Here is a 13,294-nt window from a genome sequence, read left to right on the forward strand (position 1 = left end):
TTTATAAAGAAGCCGACCAAAAATTCCAAGTCTATAGTTCTCCTCTCAATTTTTATCCTTAAGATTTCGAGAAGACAGATCTCCTTCCATGTATCCCCTCCGCACTGGGAAGTTATGTTAGATTTTAAGCTTCTGTGGTAGTTTTTTGGAGTAACATGATCCAGATTATCCATAGTATTGTGTTCATTCTATCGACGTTTCAAACCCCAAAGGGCGTCCATCATCAGGACTAAATTTGATAGAATATGAATGATTGTTCTTTGAGAGAAGTGTCTTTTGACCTGAGTATCAATAAACCTAGATCCTTAAATTTTCAGAAAGAAGCCGACCATAAATTGCAGGTCTACAGTTGTCCTCTCCATCTTTATCCTTAAGATTTCGAGAACACAGATCTCCTTCCATGTATCCCCTTTCTACAGGGAAGTTATGTTAGATTTTAAGCTTCTGTGATAGTCTTTTAGAGTAATATGATCTGGATTATCCACAGTATTGTGTTCATTCTGTCGACATTTCAAACCCCAAACGGGGTCCATCATCAGGACTAAATTTGATAGAATATGAATGATAGTTCTTTGAGAGAAGAGTCTTTTGACCTGAGTATAAATAAACCTAGATCCTTAAATTTTTATAAAGATGCTGACCAGAAATTGCAGGTCTACAGTTCTACTCTCAATTTTTATCCTTAAGATTTCGAGAAGACGGATCTCCTTCCATGTATCCCCTCCGTACAGGGATGTTATGTTAGATTTTAATCTTCTTTGGTAGTTTCTTGGAGTAACATGATCCGGATTATCCACAGTATTGTGTTCATTCTGTCGATGTTTCAAACCCCAAAGGGGGTCCATCATCAGGACTAAATTTGATAGAATATGAATGATAGTTCTTTGAGAGAAGAGTCTTTTGACCTGAGTATAAAGAAACCTAGATTGTTAATGTTTTATAAAGAAGCCAACTAGAAATTGCAGGTCTACAGTTCTCCTCTCAATTTTTATCCTTAAGATTTCGAGAAGACTTATATCCCTCCATGTATCCCCTCCATATAGGGAAGCTATGTCAAATTTTACGATTCTGTGGTAGTTTTTTGGAGTAACATGATCAAGATTATCCACAGTATTGTGTTCATTATGTTGAAGTTTCAAACCCCAAAGGGGGTCCATCATCAGGACTAAATTTGATAGAATATGAATGATAGTTCTTTGAGAGAAGAGTCTTTCGACCAGACTATAAATAAACCTAGATCCTTAAATTTTTATAAAGAAGCCAACCAGAAATTGCAGGTATGCAGTTCTCCTCTCAATTTTTATACTTAAGATTTCGAGAAGACAAATCTCCTTCCATGTATCCCCTCTGTATAGGGAAGTTATGTTAGATTTTATGCTTCTTTGGTAGTTTTTTTGAGTAACATGATCCAGATTATCCACAGTATTGTGTTCATTCTGTCGACGTTTCAAACTCCAAAGGGGGTCCATCATCAGGACTAAATTTGACAGAATATGAATGATAGTACTTTGAAAGAAGTGTCTTTTGACCTAAGTATAAATAAACCTAGATCCTTAAATTTTTATAAAGAAGCTGACCACAAATTCCAGGTCTGCAGTTCTCATCTCAATTTTTATCCTTAAGATTTCGAGAAGACAAAACTCCTTCCATATATCCCCTCCGTAGAGGGAAGTTATGTTAGATTTTAAGCTTCTATGGTTGTTTTTTCGAGTAACATGATCCAGATTATCCACAGTATTGTGTTCATTCTGTCGACATTTCAAACCCCAAAGGGCGTCCATCATCAAGAATAAATTTGATACTATATGAATGATATTTCTTTGAGAGAAGAGTCTTTCGACCTGAGTATAAGTAAACCTAGATACTTAAATTTTTGTAAAGAAGCTGACCAGAAATTGCAGGTCTACAGTTCTCTTCTCAATTTTTATCCTTAATATTTCGAGAAGACAGATCTCCTTCCATTTATCCCCTCCGTACAGGGAAGTTATGTTAGATTTTAAGCTTTTGTGGTAGTTTTTTGGAGTAACATGATCTGGATTATCCATAGTATTGTGTTCATTCTGTCGACATTTCAAACCCCAAAGGGGGTCCATCATCAGGACTAAATTTGATAGAATATGAATCATAGTTCTTTGAGAGAAGAGCCTTTTGGCCTGAGTATAAATAAACCTAGATCCTTAAATTTTTATAAAGAAGCTGATCGAAAATTGCAGGTCTACAATTCTCCTCTCAATTTTTATCCTGAAGATTTTGGCAAGACAGATCTCCTTCCATGTATCCCCTCCAGATAGGGAAGTTATGTTAGATTTTAAGCTTCTTCGGTAGTTTTTTGGAGTAACATGATCCGGATTATCCGCAGTATTGTGTTCATTCTGTCGATGTTTCAAACCCCAAAGGGGGTCCATCATCAGGACTAAATCTGATAGAATATGAATGATAGTTCTTTGAGAGAAGAGTCTTTTGACCTGAGTATAAATAAACCTAGATCCTTAAATTTTTATAAAGAAACCGACCAGAAATTGCATGTCTACAATTCTCCTCTCAATTTTTATCCTTAAGATTTCGAGAAGACTTATCTCCTTCCATGTATCCCCTCTGTACAGGGAAGTTATGTCAGATTTTAAGCTTCTGTGGTAGTTTTTTGGAGTAACATTATCCGGATTATCCACAGTATTTTGTTCATTCTGTTGAAGTTTCAAACGCCAAAGGGGGTCCATCATCAGGACTAAATTTGATAGAATATGAATGATAGTTATTTGAGAGAAGAGTCTTTCGACCAGAGTATAAATAAACCTAGATCCTTAAATTTTTATAAAGAAGCTGACCAGAACTTGTAGGTATGCAGTTCTCCTCTCAATTTTTATCCTTAAGATTTCGGGAAGACAAATCTCCTTCCATGTATCCCCTCCGTACAGGGAAGTTATGTTAGATTTTAAACTTCTTTGGTAGTTTTTTTGAGTAACATGATCCAGATTATCCACAGTATTATGTTCATTCTATCGACGTTTCAAACCCAAAAGGGGGTCCATCATGAGGACTAAATTTTATAGAATATGAATGATAGTACTTTGAAAGAAGAGTCTTTCGACCTGAATATAAATAAAGCTAGATCCTTAAATTTTTATAAAAAAGATGACCAAAAATTCCAAGTCTACAGTTCTTCTCTCAATGTTTATCCTTAAGATTTCGAGAATACAAAACTCCTTCCATGTATCCCCTCCGTATACGGAAGTTATGTTAGATTTTAAGCTTCTGTGGTAGTTTTTTGGAGTCACATGATCCGGATTATCCACAGTATTTTGTTCATTCTGTCGACGTTTCAAACGCCAAAGGGGGTCCATCATCAGGACTAAATTTGATAGTATTGGAATGATAGTTCTTTGAGAGAAGAGTCTTTCGACTTGAGTATAAATAAACCTAGATCCTTAAATTTTTATAAAGAAGCCGACTAGAAATTGTAGGTCTACAGTTCTCATCTCAATTTTTATCCTTAAGATTTCGAGAAGATAGATCTCCTTCCATGTATCCCCTCCGTACAGGGAAGTTATGTTAGATTTTAAGCTTCTGTGGTAGTTTTTTGGAGTAACATGATCCAAATTATCCACATTATTGTGTTCATTATGTCGACATTTCAAACCCCAAAGGGGGTCCATCATGAGGACTAAATTTGATAGAATATCAATGATAGTTCTTTGAGAGAAGAGTCTTTCGACCTGAGTATAAATAAACCTAGATCCTTAAATTTTTATAAAGAAGCCAACCAGAAATTGTAGGTCTGCAGTTCTCGTCTCAATTTTTATCCTTAAGATTTCGAGAAGACAGATCTCGTTCCATGTATCCCCTCTGTACAGGGAAGTTATGTTAGATTTTAAGCTTCTTTGGTAGTTTTTTGGAGTAACATGATCGGGATTATCCACAGTATTGTGTTCATTCTGTCGACGTTTCAAACACCAAAGGGGGTCCATCATGAGGACTAAATTTGATAGAATATGAATAATAGTTCTTTGAGAGAAGAGTCTTTCGACCTAAGTATAAATAAACCAAGATCCTTAAATTTTTATAAAGAAGCCGACCAGAAATTGCAGGTCTGTAGTGCTCCTCTCATTTTTTATCCTTAGGATTTCAAGAAGAGAGGTCTCCTTCAAAGTATCCCATTTGTAGAGGGAAGTTTTGTTAGATTTTAAGCTTCTGTGTTAGTATTTTGGAGTAACATGATCTGGATTTTCCACAGTATTGTTTTCATTCTGTCGATGTTTCAAACCCCAAAGGGGGTCCATCATCAGGACTAAATTTGATAGAATATGAATGATAGTTCTTTGAGAGAAGAGTCTTTCGACCTGAGTATAAATAAACCTAGATCCTTAAATTTTTATAAAAAGGCCAACTAGAAATCGTAGGTTTGCAGTTCTCCTCTCAATTTCTATCCTTAAGATTTCGAGAAGACAGATTTCCTTCCATGTATCCCCTCCGTACAGGGAAATTATGTTGGATTTTAAGCTTCTGTGGTAGTTTTTTGGAGTAACATGATTCGGATTATCCACAGTATTGTGTTCATTCTATCGACATTTCAAACCCCAAAGGGGGTACATCATCAGGACTAAATTTGACAGAATATGAATGATAGTTCTTTGAGAAAAGAGTCTTTTGACCTGAGTATAAATAAACCTAGATCCTTTAAATTTTATAAAGAAGCCTACCAAAAATTGCAGGTCCAGAGTTCTCCTCTCAATTTTTATCCTTAAGATTTCAAGAAGACAGATTTCCTTCCATATATCCCCTCCGTACAGGGAAGCTATGTTAGATTTTAAGCTTCTTTGGTAGTTTTTTGGAGTAACATGATCCAGATTATCCACAATATTTTGTTCATTCTCTCAACGTTTAAAACCCCAAAGGGGGACCATCATCAGGACTAAATTTGATAGAATATGAATGATAGTTCTTTGAGAGAAAAGACTTTCGACCTAAGTATAAATAAACCTAGATCCTTAAATTTTTATAAAGAAGCCGACCAGAAATTGTAGGTATGCATTTCTCCTCTCAATTCTTATCCTTAAGATTTCGAGAAGACAGATCTCCTTCCATGTATCCCCTCCGTAAAACAAAGTTATGTTAGATTTTAAGCTTCTTGGGTAGTTTTTTGGAGTAACATGATCCGAATTATCCACAGTATTGTGTTCATTTTGTCGACGTTGAAAACCCCAAAGGGGGTCCATCATCAGGACTAAATTTGATAGAATATGAATGATAGTTCTTTGAGGGAAGAGTCTTTCGACCTGAGTATAAATAAACCTAGATCCTTAAATTTTTATAAGGAAGCCGACCAGAAATTGCAGGTCTGTAGTTCTTCTCTCATTTTTTATCCTTAGGATTTCGAGAAGAGAGATCTCCTTCCATGTATCCCCTCCGTACAGGGAAGTTCTGTTAGATTTTAAGCTTCTTTGGTACTTTTTTGGAGTAACATGATCCAGATTATCCACAGTATTATGTTCATTCTGTCGACGTTTCAAACACCAAAGGGGGTCCATCATCACTACTAAATTTGAGAGAATATGGATGATAGTTCTTTGAGAGAAGAGTCTTTCGACCTGAGTATAAATAAACCTAGATCTTTAAATTTTTATACAGAAGCCAACCTGAAATTGTAGGTTTGCAGTTCTCCTCTCAATTTTTATCCTTAAGATTTCGAGAAGACATATATCCTTCCATGTATCCCCTCCATACAGGGAAGCTAGGTTAGATTTTATGCTTCTGTGGTAGTTTTTTGGAGTAACATGATCAAGATTATCCACAGTATTGTGTTCATTCTGTCGACGTTTCAAACCCTAAAGGGGGTCCATCATGAGGACTAAATTTGATAGAATATGAATGATAATTCTTTGAGAGAAGAGTCTTTCAACCTAAGTATAAATAAACCTAGATCCTTAAATTTTTATAAAGAAGCCGACCAAAAATTGCAGGTATGCAGTTCTCCTCTCAATTTTTATCCTTAAGATTTCGAAAAGACAGATCTCCTTCCATGTATCCCCTCCGTACAACGAAGTTATGTTAGATTTTAAGCTTCTTTGGTAGTTTTTTGGAGTAACATGCTCCGAATTATCCACAGTATTGTGTTCATTCTGTCGACGTTTCAAACCCCAAAAGTGGTCCATCATGAGTGCTAAATTTGATAGAATATGAATGATAGTTCTTTGAGAGAAGAGTCTTTCGACCTAAGTATAAATAAACCTAGATCCTTAAATTTTTATAAGGAAGCTGACCAGAAATTGCAGGTCTGCAGTTCTTCTCTCATTTTTTATCGTTAGGATTTCGAGAAGAGAGATCTCCTTCCATGTATCCCCTCCGTACAAGAAAGTTTTGTTAGATTTTAAGCTTCTATGGTTGTTTTTTGGAGTAACATGATCCGGATTATCCACAATATTTTGTTCATTCTGTCGATGTTTCAAACCCCAAAGGGGGTCCATCATTAGTACTAAATTTGATAGAATATGGATGATAGTTCTTTGAGAGAAGAGTCTTTCAACCTGAGTATAAATAAACCTAGATCCTTAAATTTTTGTAAAGAAGCCAACCAGAAATTGTAGGTTTGCAGTTCTCCTCTCAATTTTTATCCTTAAGATTTCGAGAAGACAGATCTCCTTCCATGTATCCCCTCCATATAGGGAAGTTATGTTAGATTTTAAGCTTCTGTGGTAATTTTTTGGAGTAACATGATCCAGATTATCCACAGTATTGTGTTCATTCTGTCGACATTTCAGACCCTAAAGGGGGTCCATCATGAGGACTAAATTTGATAGAATATGAATGATAGTTCTTTGAGAGAAGAGTCTTTCGACCTAAGTATAAATAAACCTAGATCCTTAAATTTTTATAAAGAAGCCGACCAAAAATTACAGGTCTGTAGTTCTCCTCTCAATTTTTATCCTTAAGTTTTCGAGAGGACAGATTTCCTTCCATTTATATTAAATTATTATTATTATTATTAAAGAATTACAAAAATAATAGATAGGAAAATGTACTCTAACTAATAAACAAAATGGCATTTTTTCAAACTATTTCCTCTTGTGAAATTTGCTAACATCAATAGAGATATTTAAGAATCATAAGTTTAAATTGTTTAATTTGCAAAGTTAAAGTACCCTATGGTTTTTCTAGGGTGTTGAATCTATTGATGCATTCAAAAATCCAAATTCTTAATCATGGAGATTTAGCTCCACTTTACAACATAGATTCTTGATCTAGAAATAAAATGTGTTGCAATGCCATGGGGCAATAATATCACATATCTTATGAATATTCTATATAATCAGCCTAATTACTTATGGATACTGTGTGATACTAAAAAAATAACTATTAATACACAATTGACATATATTTTCAATTAAAAATTTCATAAAAAAATAACTATTAATACACAATTGACATATATTTTCAATTAAAAATTTCATAAATTTATTAAATTTAATGTTAAGAAATTCTAGAGTATTTAAATTGGCTTGTAAAAATTTTATTAATTTTAAAAATAATAAATCTTACAAAATTTCTAGTTAATAAAAAAAAAAGTTATTTTAATTTATTTTTTTATTAGTTTTAATTAATTTTTTATAAAATCAAATATTTTAATATTACATTAAAAAACGATATTACAAAAAATTATTTGCGAAATATTTTAATTAATTTTAAAAAACCCCGATATTCCAAAAAAATTATTTGCGAAATATTTTAATTAATTTTAAAAAACCCCAATAAACAATAGTATTCAGTTTTTAAAATGGTGTGCCTTTTTGGCGAGATCAACTATTTTTTCTGTTTTTACTAACATAATTAAAATAATAACAATATTACAAATGTAATGGTCCCTTTTCCTCATCATTAAATATCCATACAGATATAGACTAATTAATATTTACAAAACTAATGGTTCATCATTAAATATCCATAAAAATATAAACAGCTAATAAAAATAATAAATTTATGTTAATTTTTCTTATCATTCAATATTCATACTCAATATCCATATAGATATTAACTCATAACAATTTCGAGGTCGTTATGTTATATATGGTGCGTGGATTTTATGAACCCATAACAATTTCTAATTTGTTAGAGATAGACAACCAGATTCTAAAGCAATTAGATCACGACCAATGCTGGAATATTTATCCCCCACACTATGCCGATTACAAATTGATGTACTATTCATTTTATTAATCAAACCGATATACATGAGCATAGAGGTAGTTCCTTAACACAATAAGGCCATCTAAATAGCCAATTAAAACCGTAAAAGGCTCATAAATGTATTATGAGTTCTGAAAATAAATTCTTGTGACAAACTCTACAATGGCCCTGAAACGAAATTTATAAAAGGTTGTGTGCAGTATATTTTACACGAAGCACATACCACTCCACAAAAAAAAACATTTAAAAAAAAAAAACAATTTAAAAAAAAATAAAAATATTTTATTTGAGTTATTTTACTTTAAAATTTAATATGATTGTCTTAAAATATATATATTAATACACAATTTTATATTTAAGATAATATTAATACACAATTTTATATTTAAGATAAAAATAGTTTAAGGTAAAAAATATTTTAAGACAAAACATTACATTTAAGACAAAAACAGAGTAAGACAAAAATATTTTGAGACAAAACTTTATATTTAAGACAAAAACAATTTGAGACAAAAAATTATATTTAAGAGAAACAATTTGAGACAAAAATATTTTAAGACAAAACATTATATTTAAGAAAAACATTGTTTAAAACAAAATTACTTTAAGACAAAAATAGTTTGAGACAAACATATTTCAAGACAAAATTTTATATTTAAGACAATCGTCATTTAAGACTAAACCCATTTAAGACAATTAACAATTAAGGCAAAAATATATCAATTTAAGACAATGTTATCTAACGACTGCAAACAGTGCACCCTAGCTCCGCCAACTTGCGAGCTACTACTATCCCGTGCCTATACCGAAGTTTCTATTTCAACTAAAATTCACGTTATCTTATATCAAGACAATGATTTGGTTGGCTCTACATTTTCTGGGGGTAGCCGACTCTGAAGAATGCGAAAAAAATTCCTAGCAAGATATCTTGGACATTAATTCCTCTGTTGTCCCCTCAACCTCTATTGATACGATTAGAGACAACTTTTCTATTGTTGTATTTGACACTAATACACAGTGAGGGATTTTATGGCAAAAAAAATATTTTTCCTTAAAATTTAGATTTTCTTAAAATTTTCAATACGAGGCACTAGTAGAAGAGGTAAAAGTAAATGATTAGGTGTCTGTCTTTACGTTGTTGATGTGTTGTTAAGAGATCAGAGCAATGGAGGTCAATAACAACTGATGGGATTTAGGGCGATGAAGGCCGAAAACAGTGGTGTCCTTCGTGAGAGGAGTGATGGAGTCACTTTTGCTAAAAATGGATAGGAAGTAACATAGATGGAGTACTTTTTGGGTTCTCCATCGATTGTGTTTTAATATGTGCTTTTTTATTGTTTCATTTATATTGAATGCTATTTTTTTCCATAAATAAAAAAAATGCTATCTTTGTTTTAGAATATAAGGATAGTATATAATTCAAATTATGTTCATTATATTATCCTTTCATAGTTCTCCTATCATTCCTATGCCCATACATTTCTATTTTCCTTTTTACAAAAGGTGTATTTCTTAACATCAAATTGTAGCTTAGAACCATTAGATTTTCATAAATGAACACTTCCATTGTTTAAAGATACAAAACTTCCATCAAAATCAGGTTTGCATTAAAATTTCTCCTAATATTAGTTGATGTTTCCTGCATTTACCATGATGATAACTTGCTTGAAGACTAAGAATTTGTTTTTACATGTTTCCTTTGAAATACCTCCTTTAGATAGGATGAGCGTTGTCTAATTTTTTTCTCTGTATATATGCTAGAAATGTTTATGATTAAAAGTCCTTACCAGGTTCGGAATCATCATCATCCAATTTGCAAGTACAGGGGGATTGAAATTAGTATGTTTTTTTACCCAGTCAATGATTCCATTTGCATCTCCATATACCTGAATTTTGTCTAACCTTAGCCATTTTTCTGCCATAATGACTCTCCATAATGTTGTAATCTCCACTTTATTGTTTGATCCCATTATTCCCTCCTAGAAGAAGTGGAAGAAATTACCAGGCTTAGTAACTATGACTGCACAACATCCGCATTTCGTCCTATTATTCCCCTCGTAAAAAAACCCAACCAAATATTCTTTCCAAATGTCAATGAATTTTTATTTCCTGTTTTTGTTAGACTTCATCACCTACTCGATCTCATTGAAAAAAGAAACTATCTCAATAATGTCATCTCTAACAATTTCAGTTTTCTAATAAAAATGGTAACGTTCGTACTTCGTCATATAATAAATATGATATATAATGGGAGGGACGTGTTCTTCATTTCTGAAGTGAACCATGATAGAAGACATCTGAACAAGGTTTGATTAGTGCCACCGAAAGGAATTTTCATTTCCTCCATAACCCAACCCAAATCACCCTGGCATTTGAGAATATGATCAACAAATTATCTATATCTTCCCTCCACAGCCTGCCCCCCTCCCCCCTGCCTCTCCTCATTCATATAGGGCATATTTTAGGACCAATGAATCCATGCTTTTGTAAATTGTTCCATGTCAATAGATGGTCATGTGCTACTAGCCAAAATAAAATAAAATAAAACAAAATAAATAAATAAAAATAAAAATAAAATAAAATAAAATAAAACTAAAAATAAAAGAAATAAAAATAAAAAAAATTAAATAAAAAATTAAAAAATTAAAAAATAAATAAATAAAAAATAAAATAAAAAAATTAATTTTTTCAAGATATTCCATTTCCCCATATCATGTAGATGCATATTTTAGTAATTGATCCTTCGAGGCCTTGGAAACTTCAAGTAGATTCCTTGGACGATTAGATTGTTATTTTTCATTTTACCCCCCATATCATATAGTCACACTTATCACCAAGATTGATGCCAATAGTTCGATGTTGCACTATGTATGACCCCCATTCCTCATGATATGTATCTCGTATGCCAAGATCTTTGGCCCTTCTCCAAGTCTATTGATCAATGTTTTGAGTCCCCGGCGGATAAATCTATTGCGAGTGGATAATGTCCTTCCTCTAAAGGATTTCGAATAGCTGGAAGGATAATGAATGATTTCCAGCCATCCTCATGATGTTGTATAATCCAATTCCGATCTTGGATCCATCTCCAACCCCCCAACGGACAAACTCCAACATCAAGTGTAGATCGTGCATCATAATTCTCCATATGTGTGATATAAAAAATTCATTCTTGGCACTTCTTCCAATCCATGAGAAATCTTAGCCGAACATATATTTTTCCTTAATGATATGAGGCCACACACCATCTCTAGACACTTCCTTGCACATGTATTTTATAATCAAATCCATGTTAAAAGTTTGTGTATCTATGAAACCCAAACCTCCTTCCTCCACTGGCCTCGCAAGTGTTGACCATTATACCATATGAATTTTGTCTTGTAATTTTGTTCCAACCCATAAGAAGTGACTCATGATAGATTCTATCTTATGAATAATCTCCCCGATATTAAATAAAGGTGCATCGAATATACTAAAAGTTTTTGTAGCATTGATTTCAACATTACCATCATTCCTCCCATCGTCAACCATCTGTACTTTCAACTCTCCAATTTTTTGTGAAATATTTCGATTAGCCATGCCCAATCCTGATTATAGTATCCTTTTGGTTTCATCTAAATCCCAAGGTAGGTAAAACCATCACCTAGGATTGATGATGCTACCCCAAACAATTCACATATGGCCTTTGTTACATTCTCTTCACTCCCATCATGTAACAAGATCTATTTTCCTTCATTCATACAAAACCTAGACACAACTCCAAATGATTTAATGAGGTATGTAATTATTCTCCACTCACCCACTGTGGATTCCCAACCAAGTAAAAAATCATCTACAAACATTAAATGAGAGATGGAAATATTTTTGGTTACTCTCATCCCTTTAATAATTCTACTATCCTTTGACACCCTCATTTTTCTACTGAAAAATCCAATAAGTAAGAGAAAGAGACATGGAGACATGGTACGACCATGTCTGATTCCTCTATATACATTGAAAGACTATGAAGGCAAGCCATTCAATCTTATTGCATGCTAAAAACTTTTTATTTAGGGGGGTTATTCTTCCTATGTGTGACATTTTTATATAAATGGCCTACAAAATCCAGATGATTATGAAAAAAAAATCTTTTAATAGAAAGGGGATCCAGATTCTTAGGTGAGGACCAAATAGCCTCCAATACTTTGTCAGGGGAAATTTACTAGGGGACAAAACCATATCCAAAGGATAGAATGGAAACCCAACTACAGAGGATGAATTTTTGGAAATAGGGGAGAACTCCACTACACAATGAGTTTGAGGTATAGGAACAGCATGGCCGAAGTGATTCTTTCACTCCGCAGAGGGATGGGGTTAATGTGATAGATCATTAGAGAGATGGGGATAATGAAACAGAAATGAAATCACTCCTTCAAGGGACAATTTGCTAGAAATATTGGTGGGCTTAGCTGTAGGCTAAGATAGGGGGTCAAATGCCTCACAGACATAGCCAATTGGGAAACTTGAAGAGAGTAGTTGATCATCCTATGGACTTGAGAATGTTATATCGGACATACACTTCACAACCATAATAGAGTTATATAACCCAGATCTTCAATTATCTTCCATCTGAGAAAGGGAACCAAATTACTTGTGAAGTTTAGACTGTCGGATGCCATATGAACAAAAGGTTCAACGTGGAGCTTGGATGACACCAACCTTTGTGTGCAAGAGAAGAGGAAATCATTCTAGTAGGTGAATCTATTTTTTTGGCAGAGGGAAATTAGATGCCCAGTGTCGTGACAGTGAAGGAACTTATACGTAACTCCCTAATAGTCGATGTAGAGCTTGAAAGAATAACTATTACACTGTATGTCTAGCTCCGTATCAACCCTCTTCCCATATCATCCTCAATCAAAACCCATGTTATACATTTATCAAGTTGGATGAAGCTACCTTCGTACCAATAATAGAAATTTCCAATATGATTTGTGATTTCCTTCATGGTAGACTCATTCCAAAGATGAGACATGCACCTCACAACTATAACAAAGTGATATAACCCAGATTTACAATTATCTTACATCATAGATTTGAGAAAGGGAACTGAATTACCTATGAAGTTTGGACCGTCGAACAC

Source organism: Pinus tabuliformis, chromosome 5_2, assembly GCF_031772625.1.
Source record: "Pinus tabuliformis cultivar Carrire ecotype Pingquan chromosome 5_2, CPIR1, whole genome shotgun sequence".
NCBI classification, from domain to species: domain Eukaryota; kingdom Viridiplantae; phylum Streptophyta; class Pinopsida; order Pinales; family Pinaceae; genus Pinus; species Pinus tabuliformis.